This window comes from Nyctereutes procyonoides, unplaced genomic scaffold, assembly GCF_905146905.1.
Source record: "Nyctereutes procyonoides isolate TBG_1078 unplaced genomic scaffold, NYPRO_anot_genome, whole genome shotgun sequence".
Classification (NCBI taxonomy): Eukaryota; Metazoa; Chordata; class Mammalia; order Carnivora; family Canidae; genus Nyctereutes; species Nyctereutes procyonoides.
In genome coordinates this window covers 34,015,119-34,034,891 of record NW_026575140.1, presented here as the reverse complement: position 1 = coordinate 34,034,891, position 19,773 = coordinate 34,015,119, and the positions used below count along the sequence as shown (strand labels likewise).

Genomic DNA, 19,773 nt, shown 5'->3' with positions numbered 1-19,773 from the left:
TCCTTGAATCCAGAGATCAGAAATCGTTTCAGTTCTTTTTCTTCCCTCATGGTTCTCACAGCCCAGCTCATGGGGCCCCGTGCTGAGCAGTGAGTCTGACAGACCATGATGGGATGTTCTAAAGTGCAGCAAGGACTGCCGCCCCAGCCAGCACCACCCCCCAGTTGTGCCCCCTGAGTCCCCAAACCCTCCTTCCTGGCATTGAGCAGTGGGGTTGGCGTGTTTTTACCAGGGAGCTGCAATACCCATAATGTAAAAATGCAAGTCAACAGGAAACTAAAGTTTGTGTTACAGAATTTCACTTTGAGTAAATTTTGCTCAAATGCATATGGTTACAAACTAAAGGACAGTCTGCCAAAGTGCTTTCAAGTTGCAGGAAATGATTCCCTGTAACAGTTACTCCCTTTAAAGCCTGAAGGACAAGGCCAACAACCACGTAGGTGTTAAAGTAAACACTAACTTGTTGATCACAAAACAGGTATAGGGTACTGATTACAAATTGCTTGAAGTTGAGGGTTAATGACCTTCCCCCTCCCCCCCCGTCCGTATGTGGAAAAATAAGCACTTGGAACAGAAACACCCTCTATCCAAATAGGAGGAATCTAGTCAGATCTGGTACTATGTTACTACCACCCTCTGAAGTTAGATTTTGAAAATAAACACTTGAAAGTCTGCCCAGATTGTTGTAATCTTATTAATCTAACAAAGAGACTCAGTAACCGCCTCAACCAGGGGGATCTGTGTTTACCATGTAATTTGCAACAAGCTGATAAACACACCCCTGCCCCACTTGCAAAAAAATCTCCTGCTCCCTGCAAGGAAGCAGTTGGCAGAAAAATAGTAATAAAGGATTAGAGACCAAAAAAACCCATGGTTTAGGTCCTGGGTAAATGTTTGCTCATCTCCCCTACCCCTGGCCTCCCAACCTCCTGCCATCTCCAAGCTCAGAGGTATGGTGTGTCATTTTTCCTGGTCCTGTCCTCCTAGGGGTTTTGTCATGATGCTTCTGGCCCTTCTGGGCAGTCTACCAAGTTCTCCCTATGAGGGATCTCTGCCCTGAGGTCTTGCTGGTCAACTCTGGAGTCATTCTGGATTCCCGCATGGATTTTTAGGGCTGTCTTCTCTCCCTAGACTGAGGGAGGTCCAGAGGGGCTGTGCTCCCTCCCCCTGGTCTCTAGCAGGCAGTGGTATTTGATAACACCACTAAGCATGGATCCTCTAAGAGTTCTTGGTTGCAAACCACAGGATGACCTCCTGCTAACTCAGCAGAAAAGGAATTTATTGTGAGAGCAGGGGCAGGAGCCCAGGAGGTTAGGCAGCCAGGGCTGTGCCAAGTTACCACAGGGCCAGTGCAGCTGCCCCAGCACATCACCCAGCCATTCCTTCTTCATGGCCACCAGCCCTGCAAATCATCTCCCAGTGTGGTCCAGCACCTCTATCTCACTCACTCAGGATTAAAACCGCAGGAGAGGGCATGTGTTTGGCTGGCCCAAGCCCACCTTCTTACCTCCTTTGGGCAAAGTAAGCCCTGCTTCCCAACAGGACCCACACAAGAGATTTGGATGCTGGGTAGTCGAAAGATGAAAAATGTCCACTTCACTCCTCTCAATAATAATAGCTAATGTTCACTGTGCCACACACTAGAAGGGATGAACTCATTCAGTCCTCACAACAGGCCTGTGAGCCGGGGCTTCATGTTACAGATGAGAAACGGAGGCACAAGAAACTGAGCAACATGGTCAAGATGACCCAGCTAGAGGTGACCAGAAATATAAGTGACACTTCACCAGTGAGGGTCTAGACAGGTCCACTGTCGTCTGCAGAAGCTCTGGAAGCTCCATGTAGACCTTGCCAAAAATCTGCCTCTCTCATATTAGCCAGCTTACTTGCTCTCCATCTCTAACCTCTCCTTCTTTCTGCCGTGTTTTGCTTTGCTTCCAGGCCCACCCACTCCCTCGCCCTCCCCATCCATCGTCCATCCAGGCTCTTGCCCAGGCCCGCTCACCCCCAGTCTGTCTGTGCAGCGCCCCTCCTGGCTCCAAAGAGTATGTGGCCCAAATCAGAAATGCATCAGGCTACAAAATGCCAAGATTCACTCTAATAAATTCCTCCACTGTTTTTTATATTTTATTTTTTAATGATTCTATTTATTTATTCATGAGGACACAGAGAGAAAGACAGAGACACGGGCAGAGGGAGAAGCAGGCTTCATGCAGGGAGCCCGATATGGGACTCGATCCCGGGACCCCAGGATCATGCCCTGGGCCGAAGGCAGACACTCCACGGAGCCACTCAGGGATCCCGCTTCCACAGTATTTTAAAAACTGTTTGTCCTTATGAGGGTCTGTTCCAGGATTGGAATCATGAAAAGAAAGGAGCATATTAACTTTTACAAATCTGATGTTTCTAAGTCTGTTTTTTTTAAATCTTATCAATCAATGATTATAACATGGATAGCAATAGAATTTGACATCTAGGGATTTCTTTTTTCTTTTTTTAATTGGCATGTTTGGAATCGGGTACATGGTGGGCCCCTAATCAACATTTTCTGCATTAAGAAACAAGAACGAGAGGTTTGTCACTCTGGTAATTACAGCCTTTATTGAAAGATTGACTTTTTTTTTTTTTTTTTTGTGAGCATGTTACAAACAAAGCCTCACTTTCAGTCTTAAAGCATCCTATTTTTTTAGTCCTTTATTTATTTCTCTGTTTATTACCTCCTTTTAGATTACTGATTACCTCTACTTGCACTGTTGGAAAGGGCTTTCTTTTTTTAAGTAATTTTTGTTCTCCGCCCCCCACGACACACGCAGCATGAGAGAATTCTTCATGTTGCATGCCATTACTGAAATCTAAACATGGCGATTTAGATTCTGAATCTATCAGGCAGGAACGTGTATGTCAGTTTGTCGTCTTCTACATAACCCACATCCCACTGTGATTTCTCAGCAAGACATAATAATTATCCGTAATTGTAGTGGGCATGACTCATAAAGTCTGAACATTAAACTCATCCTTCAAAAAACAAAAATATATGCAGCGCACTGTCTTTTGCAGTCCTAAGTTGTGGTTAAAGGTATCCCACAAGCTCCTTAAACTCAACTCTGAGTCAAGTTTCGAAAATGATAATGGGTCAATACTTTCAAAATAAATGTGTTTTAAATAAAAAGGTAATTTAAGACTTAAGATTCCAGGAGGGGGTTCCTGGCTGGCTCAGTCAGTAGAGTGTGTGACTCTTGATCTCGGGGTTGTAAGTTCGAGCTCCACACTGGGGGTAGAGATTACTTAAAAATAAAGTCTTTAAAAAGAGAGAGAGACTCCAGGAGTGATACAAAAAGGAAAGGAAAGGCCTCAAGATACCTTTTCCTAAATCAGAATGATTGAATTTGTTTCCACCAGCTTGATCCTTTCCTGAAGGCGGTGAACCAGAGGGCATCCAGTCACCCTCACACATCTCATCAATTTCCTGCCACAAAAATGAATCAGTGTTACATCCAGTCCCTTACCCTACTTCCCTCAGCCAGAGCACCTGCCAGGCTGCATTAGAAACGAGTGATGCCAGCACAGATGGAAGTCCACGCACTCCAGGGCTGGGGGGCCCACGGGAGAAGAGGAGCCCCCACAGCCCAACACTGCCTCTCCTCCCAGACACGTCGGGCTCACACTCCCTCCGGCGTGGATCTGTCACAACCCAGTGTCGGCAGCAGAGCAGCTGGGCAGATGTGCGTGTGGTCAGACGGTGGACATGCTGCCACAGTGGAGTGGCTGCCAGGGCAGGTTTATGCGGGAGGGTGCGGGTCCATCAGCAGCTTCCAGGCAGGCCCTGCCGCCAGTTGCTTCGGGGCTCATCTCTCTAAGAGGTCTAAACCCCATAAAAGTAGGGGGATCCCGGGGTGTCTCAGCAGTTTAGTGCCTGCCTTTGGCCCAGGGCATGATCCTGGAGTCCTGGAGACCTGAGATCGAGTCCCACATCAGGCTCCCGGCATGGAGCCTGCTTCTCCCTCTGCCTGTGTCTTTGCCTCTGTGTGTGTGTGTGTGTGTGTGTGTGTGTGTTTCATAAATGAATAAATTTAAAAAATCTAAAAAAATAAAAAAAAAATAAACCCCATAAAAGCAATTTCTTTAAAACTTCTCTAGGGTTGCTACTCATACTGTGAGCTCCTTGAGCGTGGCCACCTGGCCTGCCAGGGTGAATTTTTAGCAGGTGCTGCATCCACTGAAATGTCTGTGGCCCCAAAGCAGCCATCCTTCTTCTGCCTGGACAGGCAGATGAGAGTCTCCTGAGATCCCTGGGCGTCCCTGTGGGGCAGACAGATCTGGAGGTAGATTGCAGCACAGCCACCAGGGCAAGTCCCCTAACCCATGTGAGCCTCAATTTCCTCACAGGAAAAATGGAGATAATAATACTCACCTCCAGGGATTGTCATGAAGCTCAGAAGTGCCTAAGCACAGCACTTGGCATGGCACCTGGATGCCCTAGATGTTCTCATTTACTGGATTTGTTTATTGTCCAGAGCTTTCAGACGGCCACCCATGTGGCATTTAAGAGACTGTACTGAGGTCAGAAACAGCGATGAGCCCTGAGGGACTCCCAAGTACACAAGACTCTCCTTTCACTGAGCTCCCTAATGGTGTTTGGACTCCCACCTAGGCCCTGGGACACAGGCCTAGATTCCTCGGGGCTCTCCTTAGCTCGGTCTGTGACAGGGCTTGCCAGCCATCCTACGAGTGCTTCTCTTAAAAGCACTTCCCTCTCCTTTTGTGGGTGCGCCTTTCATAGTTGGCATCAATGACTTCCAAGAGCCAGAAGGGACCATACTGACCATCTGGCTCCCAGATGGGGTAAGTGAGGGCCGTGGCAGAGCTGTGGGTGATACCTCAGGCTCCCAGTCCAGTGCTCCTTCTGTTCCCCCATGCTGCCCTGGGCGTGCGTGTCCTGAAGTGGAGTTGCCAGGGAGACACTGTTCAGAGGTGCTCCCCCACGGGCTTGGCAGCACAGCTAGCTTTGTGCAGACGGGAAGGTGAGCAGTGAACGCTGTGCTTAAAGTCTCTGTTTTGGGGTCTGGCTGTGTTGCCTGGGGAGCCTCCCAGAAGGCTGGATGGGTCATCCTGGCCCCGCTGTCTAGAGACTTACATGACTTTCTCCCATGGCTCCCTTCAGATCCTGGGAGGTTTACACCCATGAGTGCACCCCTCCTCCCTGGCCAGCCACCCCTCCCCCCCGGCACCCACCTGCACACTTGTGTCCCCGGCCAGGCCCACCTCCCCGCACCCACCTGCACACCTGTGTCCCCGTCCTTCCCCCACCTGCTGGCAAGCCCACCCTAAGGACATCCGCTTGGGTGTCCTCCTCTGTGCTACCCAGGCTGCCAAGCGTGGCTGGCTTCTCAGCACTGCCGGGCTGTTCCCAGCTGTCACTGTCCCTGTTCCAGCCACCCCGCAGCTCCGCCCCTTGCTCCTCTCAGGAGCCCCCTGCCTCCTCCTCCGGGCCCCTGGCTCCAGCTCTCTCTAACAGGAATCTCAGCCTCCATGTTCCCTAAACTGCTGGCACCACCCAGCTGGCCCCCACTGCCCCTTCTCCTCGTACCTGGGGGTCAGTAGTCCTTGATCCCCTCTCCCTATGCTCAGGCTCTCCTTCCCCATTCCTGCTTCCCTCAGTCACTCTCGCCCTGCCTCCAGCCTGGCCCCTCACGCAGTCCTCCCCCGACATCCAGTAGGTTAGCAGGCCAGGTCAGAAACTCTCCCCGGCCATGACCCTCAGGGGTACCCTGGCCTTCTGGGTGGGGCCTACCCCCAAATTTGCCAACACCTGTGGCCCCTGTGCTCTGGTGTCCTCTCTTTCTACGCCCCCTTCCTCCCTGGGACTTCTCTGAGCAGGTCCCCCCCCCCAGCCCCTAGGAGTCAGCTGGCCAACTCCTGGCCACCCTTTCAGACCCAACTGCTTAGCATCACCACCCCCTGGGGCAAGACCCAGTCTCTAGGGTCAGGTTACAGCCCCTCAACCCCACCTTTCTGTCCAGCCTGGATCCCAAGCCGCTTCTGTCTCCAACTTCATCTTCTACTCCTCTCGACTCCAATGACAAGAATGGGGCTACGCAGCCTGACAGCCCCAGCTTCCAAAGCTGACTTGACCACTAACTAGTCCAGGGACTTTGGACTCTGGACTCTGGACAACCTCTCTGAGCCTTAGTTTTCCCATGTGTAAAATGAAGATGATAATGCCTGCCTCCTAAGGTTCTGATAAAAAATGAAAAGAGAGGATGCAAATAAGGGACTGGTAGAGGATCTGCATGTAGCAGACATGCGAAAGTGGAAGTTACTCTCCAAATGGGCTTTATTTTAGCCCGAGGCCTTATTGTGATTTTTAGGAACTGAATTCTATTGAAAGGCAAAAGACCAGCATTGGAAGGCCAAGTAAGTCAGCAAGTCCTTACCTGCATGCGTTTCCATCCATGTGAGAAGGTGACTTTCCTTCTAAAGGGGTCAGAGCTAATAATGCCCAAAACAGCCACTTTGGGAGTTTCAACAATGCTCAGCATCCCAGCAATCACCATGAATGGCTGGCAGGAGCTTATGTCTGCAAAATGCAGCCTTCTAGATGAAATTGGAGGCTTTAGACATCACAGTGTTTTCAAATATCATTATTACTGTTCTATAAATATCCCACGCCCACAGTGTATCAGGTGCCACATGGGAAATATTGGATTCAGTTGGAGATTTTCTTAAAAGACTCATAACAGGACCATATGCCAGTCATCTTGGATAATATTTATGTACATGCTGCAGAAGCAAAGATTAGCTGCTTACCAGTGTCAATATGTATAGAAAAACCCCACAAAAGAGTCTGTGGTATATGTATTATCTGCACTTATGATCAAAAGCATTTACCTAATTTGTTCTCTTCTTTAAGAGCTGTTTCACCCATAAACTACAGAAAGGTTGGAGGAGTGAAGAATTAATACAACAATAATCAAGGGGAAATTATCGGAGATCCCTGGGGTCTCCTACTACCACTAGTTCAGAGCCTCTGCAGCTAAACCGAGCAGTTCCATAGCTGTGAACAGCAATTAACCCTTCCATTTGCTTTTAACCCATGGGATTCAAACATAGTCCATTCCTTTGCAGTTGTCTTGCCAGCAGACCAAAGGGGAAATTGCTTGGGGGAAGAAAAGTTTTTGCATGGGAGCCATGCAAGGGGAAAAAGTATCCCCACTGATACGATTCCAAGTGCAAATTTGCACATGAGCACTGTGCAAACAACCAGCCAGCTATTTTAGTAGGTGGGTGCTATGGACTGAATTGTGGCCCCCTCTCCATACATGGGAACTCTCCCTCCCAATGTGATGGGATTTGGAGATAGGGCCTTTGGGATGTAATTAGGTTTAGATGAAACAAAGAGGATGGGGCCCCCTGATGGAACCAGTGTCCTTATAAGAACCAACAGCAGAGGGCTTGCTTCCTCTTTCTCTGTGCCATATGAGGACAGAGTGAGAAGGTGTCCTCTACAAGCCAGGAAGAGTGAGCTCCCCAGAACTCAACCCTGATCTTGAACTTCCAGTCTCCAGAACCGTGAGAAAATAAGTATTTGATCTGTTGTTTAAGCCCCTAGGCTGTGGTATTTTGTAATGGCAGCCCAAGCAGACTACCTCGTTGGGGTTCTCACATTGAGCTTTCATTGTAAGCAGTGATGAGATCAAATTCCGGGATTGCATTAAGCAAAGGGACTCACTCAAGTGGCCCTGCAGGCAGTCAGGTTACTGCCTTTGACAAACTGGTTGTGAGGGTGGGTGTCGCTGGTTAGAGCTGTTATTGACTGAGAGGATTGTGATGATCTGTTAGGGAATGGGTCCCAAGCTAAAAATATGAAATTGTTTACTTATTTGGAGAACAGTGCAGTACTAAACGTCTAATGGCACCGAATGGTTTGAAATTGAGAAGCACTATTGTGGAACCCAGGCGGGTGGAGGGCGGGCAGGGAGAGGGGACAACTTAGTTTATTGTGAATTGCATTTCTCGTTACTACACAGTTTTATTTTTAATTGCAAAGTGTCTGGTTGAGCAGTTATTACTGGAATTTATTTTTGTAATAAAAGCCATTTGTTAAATCACAGTTTTATTAACAGTGACATGAACTGGATTTTGCTGTAATAAATAAGCTGCTGAAGTGCTTTTAAAATTGGAAAAAAAAAAAAAAACCAAAACCCTCTGTAGCCAACCCCAAATCTTACTATGAGTGTGAGGCAGGAAAAGAAAAGTGACCTAATTGTATTATATGGGAATTCTTGGGGTACTTGTGTTGAGCATGTTGTGGGCTTGGCTGGCCTTAGGAGCCTGGTGTTCTGGATTCACCCTCAAAGAGCTGTGTGACGTAGGGCAAATCCCTTTCCTTCTCTGGGCATTGGTTTCCTCGTCTGTTCAAAACAAAACAAAAAACAATTTTATAAAGACGTTATTTATTTATTCATAAGAGACACACAGAGAGAGGCAGAGACACAGGCAGAGGGAGAAGCAGGCTTCCTGTGGAGAGCCCAAAGCGGAACTTGATCCCAGGACTCCAGGATTACGACCTGAGCCGCAGGTAGATGCTCCACCACTGAGCCACCCACGTGCCCCCAAAACAACACAAAAATTTAAAAAATGCCAGGAGGCCAGATCCTTCTGCTCTGACATTCTCCTCAGGAATTTGAGTCCACTCAATAGCAGGCAGCTCTGAAAGCTGGATTCCCGGACCTGGCAGAAAATGAAAGGTTAGGTACGAAACTGAAGTATAAGAACCATTTACCGAGGTGAAGAAACCCCAGTTTGTCACCACTATCATCTTGCCCTTCACTCCACGCTGGCGGCTGGTGGGGCGTTGGTGGGAATGGGCTCTAGGGCCACGTGTGGGAAGCTCCAGGTCAGGGAGAAAGGGCTCAGGCCAAGGGCTACCAAGCAGCTGGCACAAGAGTGGCCTGGTAAAGCAGGCTGTTCGGAGGTGCACTTTGGGCTGGTCCTTGGGGGCTAGATGACTCTGTGCTCCCAGCCGGCTGGGCAGGTGCCAGGTGAGCCCACAGCGCCATGTGCTGACTCCTGCACCCCAGCCTGAGCCAGCTCACAGCAGTCATTGAGGCCAGCCCTGAGAAGCAGACCCGGAAAGCTCCAGCAGCCCTCCCAGCCGGCAGGGCTTCTGAATGTTGGGGCTTGGCGGGGTGTGGTCGTTTGCTCAAGCCCAGAACAAGGTACCACAGGTCACATGGCTTAAACAACAGAAATTTATTTTCTCAGGGCACTTGGGTGGCTCAGTCAGTTAAGAGTCTGCCTTCAGCTCAGGTCATGATCCCCAGGGTCCTAAGATTGAGCCGCATCGGGCTCCCTGCTGGGAGCAGGGAGCCTGTTTCTCGCTCTCCTCCTCACTGGTGCTCTCTGTCGCTATCTCTGTAGCTATCTCTGTCTCTCTCAAATGAATAAATAAGTTCTTAAAAAAAGAAATTTATTTTCTCATAGTTCTAGAGACTAGAAGTCCGAGATCCAGGTGTCAGCAGGGTTCATGTCTCCTGAGGCTCCTCTCCTTGGCTTGTAGATGGTCCTTTTCTCCTTTTGTCTTCACATTGTCTTCCCACTGCCTATGTCCAAATATCCTCCTATAAGGTGTAGTAGGGATCACCCTAATCTCCTCATTTTCATTTAATCACTTCTTTAAAGGCCTTATCTCTGAATGCAGTTGCATCCAGAGGTACTTCGGACTAGGGCTTCCACACGGGAACTTTGAGCAGACACAGTTCAGCCCCATGACAGGATGTGCCTGGAGCTTTATTTTCATAGGGACCTGTATTAGGGTTTTCTAGGGCCACTGTAACAAATACCACAGACTGAGTGCCTTAAAATAACCTTAATAATCTCCCAGCTCTGGAGGCTAGGAGTTTGAAACCAAGGTATCGACAGAGCCCTAGCATCTCTGCAATGGCTCAAGGGGAGGTTCTTCTTTACTTCCCCCAGCTCTGGTGTTTCCTGGCAAGGCTTGGCATTCCTCAGCTCGAACCGCCTTCTCTCGGTCTCTGTCTCCCCTTCACAGGGCGCTGTCCTCTCTGGGCCTGTCTGCGTCTGGACCCCTCGCCTTACAGGTGCACCCTGACCTAGTATGACTACCCTTAACTTGGTTACACCTGCGAAACTCTATATCCTAAATTAGGTTACATTCACAGGTATTGGGAGTTAGGCCTTGAATGTACCGTTTGGGGGGACAAAATCCATTCCTCAAGAGACCTCTTCTCCTTATGCCCCTGTCCTCTCCTGGCCTTAGAGCTCCTCAGTTATCATTATTTTGCTGAAAGTTTCAGAAAGGGAGCTAACTGGTTTCCTTTATTTAATACTTTTTTTAAGTGACAAACATCTTTCTCTCTTCCTGGTCCCTTTTCTCCCCCTCTCTGCCTCTCTTTATCTCTTTTTTTCCCTCCCCCCCCCCGCCACCCCCGGCTCTGCCCTGTTTTTGGCTCTGCTCTGCCTCTTTCTCCCCTGTCCCCACTCTCCTCTTGGCGTCCCACCTTGTTTAGGTACCTGCCCAGAAGACATCATTTTTTTCTCAGACATGATGACCAGCAAGAATGTTTCTCAGATATTATAAAAATCCTGAATCTCTGCTTTGTCCCGGTGAGCAAGCAAAGGCTTTCCTTTCCAGTATGTCATGGCTTGGGGCTGCTTTTTTCTAGTGTTTTATAATAATTGTTTGGCTTTTCACCCTTCTGCATTCTTTCTGGAATTAATAAAGTTAAAAAAAAAAAAGACTGGTTGTTTCCTTCTAAGGAAGCCCCAAACTGAGACGGGTCAGTTAATTCAACATGAGTCCACTCTGTGCCTGGTGGAGGAGACAATTGCTGGTCCCTTGTTAATAGGAGCCCTCTGTGGGCCGCATGTGGGGTTTGTACATAGAAACAGGATCATGCAATCCCAGCTTTTTCTAAATTTTCCTTGTTAGCACCCTGAAGCTTCTAAACCAGATGTTTTTCTAGACTGCCCCTGTCTATCTGGTTGGTCTATTCTGGATCCAAATCTTGGTTCATTGCCCTCAACAAGGAATACAGATGCTTAAGTCCCAAGGGAACTATTAGCAAAACAAATCTAGCAGAGTATTAAAAATAGGCCATGACCAAGTACGGCTTATCACAGGAATTCAAAGAAGATTCCAAGAAATGAACCACTGATGCACATCACACCATGGATAAATCTCAAAATCATTATTCTGAGTGAAATAAGCCAGACAAAACTAGGGTACATATAAAACTCTAGAAAGTGCCAATTAATTTAGAGTGATAGAAAGCAGACCCTGTCTGCCTGGGGAAGGGGGTACTGGGGAGAGGTCAGGAGGGAGTGATTTCCAAGGGGCAAGAGGAAACAAAAGGGCAAGGGGTATGTTCTCTCTAGATGGTGGAGATGGTCTCACAGAAGATATACAGGTGCCAAAACATCAAAGAACACTAAAAAAAGATCAAAGAAGATCCCATGTTTAAGAAATCTGTTAACACAGTCAAGTGTACAAGATTTGGTACAAGGGCTACAGCTTAGCCAGGGCCCCCCAGCGAGGACAAGCTGGGACTTGCCCACAACTCCCTAAGAACCATGAGTCCCCGCTTACTCAGACCCCAAGAGGCTCTTGCTGAGGGCACAGCTGGCCAGAGCAGGGGCTCCAGGTCTCTCCATCTCTCCGATCCTGTTCCTTTGTCTCTTCCACAGGGACCTGACTCCCACAGGGCCAGGCTTCAGGCTGAGGATAAGGGGGCTTTCTTGCCTCGGCTGCCCAGTCAGGGGAAGGAAAGAGAGCCTTGCAGTTGCCACCCATTTGGACAAACAGGGGTCCTCCTGACACCCCAGGAGAGGCAGGCATCATCCAGGAGAGTGGATGCCGCATTTTAAAGACCTTTAACACCTGCCCATTGAAAAAAGAACATCCACACAGAGAAAATTAAATGAATGCCCTGCTCAAAAGACTTTCGTTGGGGAAGGCTTTTGATCAGATCTGGGAGTGCAGCCAGGAAAAAATCATTTCCACAGCCCTGCTGGGAATGGAGACAATGACCCTGTTAGAGAGTCTTTGGGAGGGGCCTATCTTGATGGTCCCCTCTGGAAGGGGTCCCTACCACCTCTTTTATCCTGAAACCACATCATCTACACAGTTCTTTAGGACCTTTGGTTGTTCTCTTCTTGAGAGAGGAGCTGGTCCCTCAGCTGGGGGTCAAAACAACTGTGGTACATCCTTCCTGTGGAATACTACTCAGCGATAAGGAGTGGACGACCCACACGTGAAGCAACATTGCTGAATCTCAAAAAGAATAAGTGAAAGAAGCCAATCTCAGCCCACATACTGTATGATTGTGTTTCTCTGAGATTCTAGAAAAGGTAAAGCTACAGTGATAGAAAGTATAGGGGATCCCTCTGGGTGGCTCAGCAGTTTAGCACCTGCCTTCAGCCCCGGGTGTGACCCTGGAGACCCGGGATCGAGTCCCACATCGGGCTCCCTGCATGGAGCCTGCTTCTCCCTCTGCCCGTGTCTCTGCCTCTCTCTCTCTCTCTCTCTCTCTCTCTCTCTCTGTGTGTGTGTGTGTGTCCCTCATGAATAAATAAATGAAATCTTAGAAAGAAAAAAAAAAACCTACAGTGATAGAAAGTATAGATGGACCAGGGCTGGCGGTGGGGAGGCATTGATGGCAAAGGGTCCCTGGGGAACTTCTGGGGACAAGGGAAATGCTCTGTTTGTCAAAACTTCTCAAACTGTGTTAAATAGGTAAATTTTATTATATGTGAATGATCCCTTAATACAACACCCTGACGATCACTGAAAAAGGAAGGAAAGAAAGGAAAGGGAGGAAGGGCGAGGGTGGCTGTGGCTGCCCCCATCCCTGTCTTCACGATCACCTGGGAGGGGTTCCTCCCTGAGCTCTCTGAGGAGGAGCAGGCCTGTGGGAAGCCCTCGCCAGGCCCAGGACCCATGGGCACTCACACTTGGAGTGGAGGAGGGACTGCAGAGACAGCTCCACCGCAAGGTGCACCTCTGACCACAGCTCTCACAGACGACAGGGATGGCAGGTCCCTGACCCCACCCAGCAGATGCTCCCTGGCAGCTGCTGCCCTGGCTGGTTCCCAGGGACTGCCCACATCCTTTCCCCTGACCCCACTGAGCCCCCTCCTGGGTGCCAAGTCCCCGAGCTGGTGCCAGGACAGGACCCTTCCCTGGAGGTGCTCCCACTCAGCCAGGGAGGTGGAGCTGGGCGCAGACAGGCAGGGCAAGGCAGACGGATCCCCTTGACCTCAGAACCCCAAGGAGCCACCTGTCTTGCTGGGAGGCCAGAAAGGCTTCCTGGCAGAAGTGGTGCTCACTGGGCTAGGCTGAGAAATGGGTGGGAGCACCGAGCTGGTGCCAGGGGAGCATGAGGAACCGGGACAAGCAAGAGGCAGCCTGGGGTCGGGGAGGGCATTTGGGGAGCAGCAGCAACTGGTCCTTGCTGGAGAATGAAGAAAACGGCAGCTGATCAGGGACCTTTTGGTCCAGCGCCTGGACTTTGAACTGTCCGGAGGAGAGCATCGTCATCAGATTTTCCCTGTAGGAAGGTCCACGTGGCAGGACATTTAGATGAGCCCCAGCCAACACGCTGAAGACACAGCTGGCTCCCCCAGGACACTGAGGGAACAGACACAGAAGCAGTCTGCCGACTCGGTGCAGCTCTGACGACCCACCTCAGCAAGCGCTTGAACCCCATCTCACGAGGGAGGTGGGGAGTGGGGGGTTGGGGGGCACACGCGAAGAGACTTTCCCAGACTCCCAGTCGCTCTGTGGCAGGCCCACCCCAGAGCTGGGTGCATTTCTCTTCACTCTCTGCTGAAGACACGGGAGAAAAGGTCCTGCACACATTTCTGTGTTCGGCGGTTGGGTGTCATCAGAGGCAGCAGAGCCTGAGCGTCCCCGTGGGGTGCCACCTGCCTGCGCCCAGGAGGAGTGCCAGGCCCACGTGGAAGGCCTCGGCCTGACACGCGGAGCAGGGCTGCACCCAACCTCTGAACCTCTGACCCTGCTGTGGAGCCCTGAGCTCACCTAAATGCCATTTGGGGCCATGACCAGCAGGGGGCGCCCCAGGACCGACGAGTTCTTTGCACGGGCCCACAAAGATCGCCCAGAAATCCTGTCCTTCACACCCTTAAGACCGGTGTCCCTGCTCTCCTTCTTCTTCTCAAAGCCTCGAAGGTGACATGTCTTCAGTAAATCATGTTCAGACAAGCCCTTCTGCTCCTGACACTCTCCATCAGGCCCAGCCCTGAGGAGCAAGCCCTTCTCACCAGGAGAAGTTTTTCCAGACGATGAGCCTGTCCCATTTATCAAGGAAGGTGGACAGATAATTTCAAGTAAAGGCTGGGGAGAAAAGGTGCCCAGGGGGGGCCCCGACTAGCATTCACCAGGGCTGTTTCTCGAAGCCCACTCAACCGGTCCCCTCATCAGGCCCTCTCTCAGGGATCTGAATGGCAGGAGGAGTGTCAGAATCTTGGGACCCTTCTCCCACAACACCCACCCCAGGCAAGCTTGGCTCTGACCCAAGGCCAAGGGTTTGGGTCAGGTTTATCCTGACTTCAGTTCCAAGGGTGGCCCAGAACTGCCCTTCGGGGCTGGAGGAAATTAGTCCTTGTAGGGTGAGAGCAGACAGCCTTGCTCAGGAGCATGCAGGGTGCTGCGCAGATAAGCCTCAAGCAAGCAGAGTGTGGTGCTGTAATTAAGTCCTACGTACAATACGGTTAATCCCACACATGTGATGGCACTTGTGCAGCCTGCTAATTGGACAGAATAGAAAATGTTTTGCATGAAGGACTATAATTAACCCTGCTTTTGCTCAGCAAACCTTATCACAAACCTTCCTGTTCTCTGCTAGTGTTTTCCTGTCTAAAGTAGAGGAAACAGTTTTTCTTTCTTTCTTTCTTTCTTTTTTTTTTTTTTTTGACAGTTTCTTTTGACCAGTTTCATGTCCATCCTACCCACCTGAACAGAGACATAGATTTTTGGAATCTTCCTTTCTTACTTGTAGCCCTTGTGGTTTAAAGATTCTTATTTATTTATTCATGAGAGACAGAGAGAGAGGGGCAGAGAGAGAAGCAGGCTCCATGCAGGGAGCCTGATGTGGGACTTGATCCTGGGTCTCCAGGATCAGGCCCTGGCCTGAAGGCGGCACTAAACTGCTGAGCCACCTGGGCTGCCCAGTCCTTGTAGTTTAGGTGGTGCTGCTATCTCCATGCCCAACCTCAGAAGTAAGCATGTGACCCAGACATGCCCAATCAGAAAATTGCACACACCTGTGCCCCAGTGATCACTTTAGGAATGGGTATGCAACCCAGTCATAGTCAATGAAACCCAACCCTAAGACTTTGGTTAGATCTGTAGGGATGAAAGAAACCTCTCTTTCTGCTAGCCTTGATGTGGAGAAAGTGAGGTCAACCCAACTTATGGTGAGTGAGGGGGAGAATTAAGAAAAAGGCAGAGAGACCAGGTCCTAGTGACATCATTTGATCTCCTGGATCCAACCATGCCTGAAGCCACCATGAAATTTTTAGTTAAAAAAAATTCCATTTTTTGTTTAAGCCAATTTGACTTAGGTTTATGTCACTTGCAAGTAGAAGTCTCTTACATTAGAGAAATTTAAGGCCAAAGGAAGTGAGATGGAGAATGAGAGGGAATCAATCAGATAGGAGGACCTGAACTTGGACAGGTACTAGGAAGAGAGAGAAGTAGACAGATTTAAGAAGAACTTAATAGACATCATCTGTGGGACTCCCGAAATGAATGGATTTTCTGGGAGAGGGAGAGAGGAATGAAGAGGAGCCTGGGGGCGGGGTCCTGCTATTGTTACTATCAAAACCAAATGGAGACCAGCCTTGAAATTTTCCTGAATGGACAAAACCAGTTTAGTCATATAAGCAAAGCTTTATTTAGTTTATTTTGCAAGGCTGACTTGACCTGGGTCATTTCTTGCTTATGACTGTGGAAATTATAAGCAAAACTTGTTTTCCAAGGATGATATGAAGTAACCACTGACCAATTTCCTATCATTTAAAAAAATTATAATATTATAACCAATCACTGTGAAAAATAAGCAGTCATGGCTTTCTCACTAAGATAAGCTGTTTTACAACTACGTAGCCCTGAGCCTCATTCCATCCATGTTTTGGTTTGAGTGCTCGCAGTTTGCAAGCTGTCTTTTCTGATGTGTGCACAATAATTTTTTACAGACTACTACTTTGGTGATTCTTTGGTGTTATGTTGACTGTTCCTGAAACTTTGACATCATTCGCGGAGGCAGAGAGTATGAGGAGGAGGGGTACGTGAAAGCCACCAGCTTCCACTTTGCAAATATGTTGCTCAGGTGCCCTTGGGCAGCCAAATGGGCTGCTGGCCATGGGGATCTGAGGAGGCACCGCGGTAGGTCAGCAGAGCAGAGCATTTGGAGGCCTTGAGAGTAGAGATGCTGCGGGGGAGAGAGGATAGGAGGACAGGGTATCCTCAGTACTGACCTGCACCTGGTGTCAGGATCAGGAGCTTGGTGACTGCGCTAGATGAATGAGTGAATGACAGAAGGAGAAGCAGCAAGGCTGGTGGACTACAGATACAAATTTGGTCCAACTTCTTACCCCAAAAAAATCAGATTGGGCCGTTAGGACATCAGGTTGGCTTGTTGCTTGGGATGGGCACTTTGGCACCTCCAAGAGGGCCTGTCTCCTCCAAATCCAGGGCCAGAGTCCTCCCCCACCTCCCTCTCTCCCTTATGTCATCTCAAGTCACAGCCAGGAGGGAGCTGGCAGGGAAACAGGCCACTTGCTTTCATTTTCCTTTGCAGGAACTTGGTCTTCCCTTAATGTAGGTGCCTCTCAGTGCCTGGCTCTGGCTCCTCTGTCCTCTCCTAACTCCCTGGCAACTTGTCCCTCTCCAGACATCTTCCTCTGCTGACCACCATGGGGGCCTACTCAGACCCCGATGGCCAGTAGCCCGTGGGACAGGTGCCTGGCTGCCTATGGGCCCCCAAACCGCACATTTGCCACGTGGAAACTGGTCTGTCCATGTACCCTGTCCCCCTCCTTGTACTCTCAGCCTTGGTGAATAGCATGCCCCTGGCCCCTGGCTCATCTTCACTCTCCTCTTTGTCCTCTGACCCCAGCACCACATTCAATTACTCACCCAATCCCTTTGATGCTCTTGCTAAATTCTTCTGCCCACTTTGCTCTTCCTCAATCCCTGTCTGACCTCAGACCTTTGAATCTGACTGGCTCGCCTTCATTCTTTACCCTTCCTCCTCTACCCCCACGCTCCCCTGATGACACAACAGGTGGGAGCCAGAACCAGCCTCACCCTCATCCATCCCAGGACTGCAGGGGCTGCTGCTTTCTTCTACCAAGGTTGCCTAGGCTCTAGGCACTGTCCAGCCCCAATGCAGTTATTTGGGGTGCTGAGATGGAAGCTGTGGGTGGAGAACAGGTGATAGGGCAAACAGTGTCTTTTAAACCGCCGGGAGTTGGAGAGCCAAACTGACTGCACTGCCTGTGAACCAACATGACAGAACTGAAATCGAAGCCGTTGTGGTCGTTGTAATGTTACCTTGTGGTTTTAATTTGCATATGTCTATTAACTGATGACCTGGAGAACATTTGCATGTACTCCTATGCCCTTTCTATATCTTCTTTGGTGCTGTGTCTCTTCAAATCTGCTCAACTTTTGAAATTGAATTTTTATCATCTTATTGAGTGGCGAGAGCTCTTTATATATTCTAGATGCAAGCCTTTTGTTGGATATATGTTGTTTTCTTCACAGCTTCACTGAAATATAATTCACATACCATAAAGTTTGTCCTTAAAAATGTATAATTCAAAAAAATAAAATAAAATAATGTATAATTCAGTGGCTTTTAGTATATTCACAAAGTTATGCATTGACCATCACTATGTTGGATGTGTTTGCAAATATTCTCTCCCAGTCTGTGGCTTGCTTTTTCATTTTCTTAACAGATTCCTTCAAAGAATAAACCTTTATGATTTTGATGAAGTCCAATTTATTGATATTTTTTCTTTTGTAATTTTTAGTTTAAGAAATCTTTGCAAAAACCGAAGTCATGAAGATTTTTTCCTATGTTTTCTCCTAGAAGCTTTATAGTTTATCTCTTATATTTAGGTTTATGATCCTTTCAAGTTGATTTTTTTATATGGCATGAGATAAGAGCCAAAGTTTTGCTTGTTTATTTATTTTGTTGTTGTTTTGTTTTGTTTTCTTTGTCATTTTGGTCTTATAATTGCTCCAGCACTATTTGTGGAAAAGAGCATCCATCCATTTTTTTCATTTTGTTGAAAATCAATTGGCCATCTATGCATGAGCCTTTTTCTGGACTTTCTATTCTGTTTCATTGATTTATCTATTTTTATGCCAATACTACACTGTCTTAATCATTGCAGCTTTCAATAAGTCTTGAAACCAGTAGTATACAACCTTTAAGTTTGTTCTTATCGGGGCAGCCCCAGTGGCTCAGCGGTTTAGCGCTGCCTTCAGCCAGGGGCTTGATCCTGGAGTCCCGGGATCCAGTCCCACGTCGGGCTCCCTGCATGGAGCCTGGTTCTCTCTCTGCCTGTGTCTCTGCCTCTCTCTCTCTGTGTCTCTCATCAATCAATAAATAAAAACAAAAACAAACAAAAAGTTTGTTCTTCTCTTTCAAAAGTCTTTTGGCTGTTCTAGATTCTTTGGTTTTATATAAACATTTTGGAATCACCTTGTGAATTTCCACACACTAACAAACAAAGCCTGCTGGGTTTTTATTGGAATTGCCTTGAATCTGTACATCATTTTGGGGAGAACTTTTTAATTAATTAATTAATTTATTTATTTATTTAAGAGAGAAAGAGAGGGAGTGGCAGGGGGAGGGGCAGAGAGAATCCTAAGCAGTCTCCCCAGTGAGTGTGGAGCCCAATGTGTGGTTCCATCCCATGACGCAGAGATCAGGACCCAAGCCGAAACCAAGAGTCTGATGCTTAACTGACTCTGCCACCCAGGTGCCCCGGGGAGAACTGACTTCTTTTTTTTTTTTTTTTTTTTTTTTTTGAGAACTGACTTCTGAACAATACAGTCTTCTGATCCGTGAACACAGTTGATTTCTCCATTTATTCAGCTTTTCATTTTTCTCAGTATTGTTTCATTGTTTGGATCTTGAGTATCTTTTGACAAATTTGTCCTTAAGTAGTTAATTTTTTGAAATTATAGTATGATATTTCTTTTAAAATATCAATTTCCAAATGTTTATTTCTAGTATGTAGAAATACAGTTAGTTGATTCCTCTACATTGGCCTTGTATCCTGCAAACTTGTTAAGCTCCCTTGTTATTTCTGGTAGCTTTTTTTTTTTAAGATTTTATTTATTTATTCACGAGAGAGAGAGAGAGGCAGAGACACAAGCAGGGGGAGAAGCAGGCTCCATGCAGGGAACCCAACGTGGGACTCGATCCTGGGTCTCCAGGATCACGCCCTGGGCTGAAGGCGGCGCCAAACCGCTGAGCCATCCGGGCTGCCCTCAGGTAGCTTTTTTGTAGGAGATGTAAGATTTTCTACATAAGCGATCATGTCATCCGTGAATAAAAAAGTTTTACTTCTTCCTTTCCAATCTGTCAGCATTTTATTTCTTTTTTCTTTCCTTATTGTACTGGCTAGCCCCTCCAGGATAATAGTGAACAGAAGTGATAAGGAGGACATCTTTGTCTTGCTCCTGGTCTTAGAAGGTATTCAGCTTTCTTAGAA

The 19,773-nt window shown here is 48.2% G+C and overlaps 1 pseudogene; it reads left to right on the top strand.

Annotated features, from left to right (window-relative positions):
* LOC129496867 (phosphate carrier protein, mitochondrial-like) overlaps window positions 1-16,989 on the top strand; it is a 34,843-nt pseudogene extending 17,854 nt beyond the window's left edge.
* Window positions 16,990-19,773: the final 2,784 nt, after the last annotated feature.